Raw genomic sequence first — 4,325 nt, 5'->3', positions numbered from 1 at the left:
TGCAGAACTTTTGAAAAGTTTAGACAACTCAAAAGTTAGAGTGTGTCATTGTCACACAAAGTTCAATAATCTGTTGTAAAATTCCCCCCCAAAACATAAAACTTAAACAGTGATTGTGTAAAAAGTGTTAAACACATGAAAATGCCAGTTTAGTCATGTAAAGTCCCACTTTCTGTGACCCGTTTAAACTCTGAATGATTCTTCTCTGGTGAAGTTTGTTTCAGCAATAGAGCTCCAAAGATAGCTTGGTTTTCTCACTTGTTTTGCCAAAATCCCATTGTTGTACATTGGTAAGGTTTTTGAAGGTTTTGTGAATTATATGAACTACTGCAACCAACAGTTAAAGCACGCTATTCCTCATTCATCAAGTTTTGATGTATTTTCTGTACCGGTTTTCCCAAAAGCTGTGGGAGGAAATGGGAATTGAAAATTATGACCAAAATAATGGACAAATATAGGTGTGCTTCAGTATATGCATTGGTGTGCTTAAATACTGAGACTAAGAAGAACGGATCAGTATTTTTTTGTCCTCTGCATCCCAGAGTTAAGCTCCATCAATTTCAGCTGCTGTAATCTTACCCAAAAGAAAAACAAACACTTAAAGGTTTGTTTCAAATTCATTAAGTGCAGTGACTACTCTTTGCTCTTCAGTTGAAAGTCCATTTCACTTAATGTCTGTCCACTTCTGTTCACTTATCCAAGGTTGGTTTGTGTCAACAAAAGGTTCAACCCAATCAACCCTCTGCCTTGGGAAACTATTTAGTGTTGGTTCTTTAAGTTTATATGAAACTCTCTGATTGTTTGACACACTGCAGTTCAGTAGTGGATATGCTCAGTCATTGTGCTCATTCCACTACTGCTTCATTATCCTTAGTATTCTTAGTATTGTATAAAAAACATCACATTCACATAACAGCAAGACTGAAAACAATTTGTTTTTTGCAGGTGGGGCTTTAAGAGTTGTAATTTATCATACGACAGACTGTTAATCGTAATGGCTGTCGTTTACATGGATATTTGCACATGAAACTGGAAGCCATCCTATCTCAAATCCATCTTGTTTATGCCTGTTGCAGCACTTTGCCAGATTCAAAATGTATGTCTTCTTTTTCTTTAATGAGGCACAACAGTTTAATCTTGTGGTGTTATTGTTTCAAATCCTGTAATCAATCTCAGTTTCTCTGAGCTCACAGTGGTGAATAAAGTGTATTTACAGGTCAATTGGTCATAGGAATAGCATTGCTCACTCATGTTTACAAAAACATTCACCTATCAAACATAGGTTGTATTGGATTGGATCAACCTGTTTTATGTGATTTACAAAAAAACAATTCCAGCTGCTGCTCTTAAAAATAATTGTCGAGCACAACATATGCTTGATTTTGTGTGCTGTTCATGTATTAAAAATCAAACTTAGAGTTGAGTTTTCAAAACAAAAACAGGCTAATTGCTGTGGAGATTGTAAAACTGCTGCCTGATAATACACAACCCCTGAAACATCTGGGCATTGCTGCATTTTTAAGACTGCATCTGCATCTGTTTACAACTGCAGAAATAAACAATGCCTGAATGCCACAAAAGCCAAGAGAATAAAAACGCGAATCATTAATTGAGATGTGTGGAGTTGACATGATTTGTGTATACAGTATGTGTGCATGTCTGTGAGTGACAGAAAGAGGAGCTGTATCTGTTTGCATAAATGAGTCGGTGGAAGTATTAAATGTAGATACGTGTGATGTGAGTTGTCACATAAAGCTGTCACCTTTCACTTGAGGGGAAAATGACAACAAATAAGCGCAGAGAAAGCATCAAAATGATTTATTTACATTTATGAATATCAATCATCCATTAATGGTTCTGGAAGACTTATCAGTTTGACATGTTTCTGTGATAATCATCGTACAACAAAAAGTGATGGCAGTAAAAGTGAAATACAATAGCACACAATGATTTACCCACATGCACACTCACACGTTCTAATACACATTTCAGCAGAGTGGGTGGGATTGCTGCTGTCAGAAAACTTTGCATAGATTACATTTTGTTCACATCATGCAGCTGCCTAGCTGGAGAAACTGGTGAAACAAAAATATGACTGAAATAACAATCCTAATGTTTTCTCTTTTCTGTATATATCTAAATCTGTTTGTGTGCATTTGTGAAAGGAATTAGTGTCTTTATACTTGTCCACTTCCCTCTGGTTTTATGTTAAATACTTCCTAAATGGTTTATCAAAAGTGTTAAAAAGACCCTCAATGTTGTCCGAGTAGTTTAATTTCGGTGTTCGGTATAAATGTTTATTACTCGTCCTTTTGTCCTTAGAGCTCACCGTAGTTAGTCTGACGTCATCACGTTACTGCGTCCAGTGTTTTAGCATTGCTAACGTTCGGGAGCCGAACCACCGCGGGGAGAGACGTACTGCAGCATTTGTTTCTTTACGAGTGTGCGTCATTTAAAAGTGAGTTATTTGTTCGAATGCCTATTATTATACGTGTTCATTCCGAGCTAACGGCAGTGTATATTGTGGAACGGTGCGCGAAATACACGTTATTAACGGTGGAGGCGGACTTACTAGCTTACGGCTAAGCAAGCCAGTTATTATTCTGCTTATTACGGTGAAACTTAATTTCGGTATTTGTTTATTTTACAGAAAAACCACACGCGTACGGCGACCCATGCTGGCAAATTAAACCACGCTGTGTATGTGCTCATCCCTGTTCAGTATTGATGACTCAGTTCGAATACAGAATAATCGAAAGGAGCCAGCCTCGTGTCTTCATTCTCCTACATCATCACCCATCCTAACACCTTGTCCTGATCTGATTCCTGGCTGAAGTAGTGTTCTAGCCAACACTCCAGGTTGAGAGCGGTGATAAACACGGTCCAGTATCTTATGATCCGTTCCCAAAGCAGACTCACCTACAATAATCACATTCTTAGTTTTGGTCATTTTCTATGTCCTGTTTATGCAGGATCATTCAGGTAAATGTTATAAAATATATCCTGATGCATGTGTAACCCGGGTATAGATTTTAAATTTCTATTCTCTGCAATTTCACTTTTAATCCCCCTTCTGTTCAGAAAATCCCGCGATAGTTAAAACCGTTGATGTATTGGCATCTGTTCTTGCGGGACCACTGAGCAGCCAATCGCTGTTCAGTGTTAGAGTCATGTGTGCCACCGTAGCCAATTTGGTAGAGTATATCAGCTGGAGCGGGACGGTAGAAACGATCAGAACACGCCAGGAGGAACAGGGCTGTGGGAGCCATTTACCCTTTGCGGAAAGAAGGAAAACTATGTGAGGATCTGGATTTCACTGCGGATCTGGTGAGGTTCTGTGTGCTATTTAGCGTTAGCTTATTGCTGACGTTAATTGGTTGTTGTGTAACAATGAAATGATCACTGCTAAGTAGATGTAGACAACTGTACTGCCTCTGAATTTGAGACTTATAAGGTGCTTTAAGTATTTATTGGACACTTGTTGGATTTTTTTACATTTTCATGTTAATTAAATTATATGATGTATATTTATTGAATTTCTCATGAAGTGTAAGGTATATTGAACCTGGTATTTATTTATTGAAATTGATTGGATGTATTTATTGTGCGAAGAGCGCTATTTATGGAATTGTGTGCACACTAGGATGTGATTATATGTTGGTCCTGTTTCATCATGCAGGCCAGATGGATGGCGAGCTAGAGGTCCAGGCCTAGAGCCTAAAGGAAAGATTGCACTAGAAGTGCCAGAAGAGTACTGTTTCTCCTGCCAGTTGGTAGGAGACTCCACGCAGCTAGCTGAACATTTCGTTCCAACAGGACGTTCTTTTTAGCCGGACCTGCACTACACCAAGTAGTTTGAATAACCTGCTTGGAACCTGGATTACCCTCAGCTTGGGTGAAAGAACTGAGGGGTGTGGGTTTGTGGGATTGGTTCTTGTGTTTCGTTTTGGGTGTTGTTTGTTTTTTTCATTTATTATATGGCCATATGATTTCATTTATATTGTAAATATGTATATATTTCTCCACTTAAATACACGCAATCAGCAACTGCAAACTTTTTTTAGTCTGTCTGCTCATTCATGAGTCTTGTACCTAGACTGCTGAGATCTAGCCCATTTGACACTGTTTTGGGGTTTTAACCATCTTACTCTGATAGTGCGGCATATTATTTTACATATGCTACACATGCTCAAAATATGCTTGCAAAATATGGATCTGAATCTGTCTCTTGTTATCATTTTGGCTGGAAGGGAGACAGACAAAATGTGATTCTGTTTCCAGTAATCGTTCTCTAAAAAAAAAACACTGGATCACCTAGTTCATCA

The 4,325-nt window shown here is 38.3% G+C and overlaps 1 long non-coding RNA gene across 1 annotated transcript; it reads left to right on the top strand.

Annotated features, from left to right (window-relative positions):
- The first annotated feature begins 2,229 nt into the window (after positions 1-2,229).
- LOC119617817 lies at positions 2,230-2,758 on the top strand. The gene is made up of 2 exons (XR_005234235.1): positions 2,230-2,458; positions 2,651-2,758. It is a non-coding gene; the product is annotated as an uncharacterized LOC119617817 (long non-coding RNA).
- Positions 2,759-4,325: the final 1,567 nt, after the last annotated feature.

The sequence above is a fragment of the Kryptolebias marmoratus genome, linkage group LG16 (genome assembly GCF_001649575.2).
Source record: "Kryptolebias marmoratus isolate JLee-2015 linkage group LG16, ASM164957v2, whole genome shotgun sequence".
Taxonomy (NCBI): domain Eukaryota; kingdom Metazoa; phylum Chordata; class Actinopteri; order Cyprinodontiformes; family Rivulidae; genus Kryptolebias; species Kryptolebias marmoratus.
The sequence above is the reverse complement of the archived record's forward strand: the minus strand, read 5'-3'. Positions and strand labels throughout refer to the sequence as shown.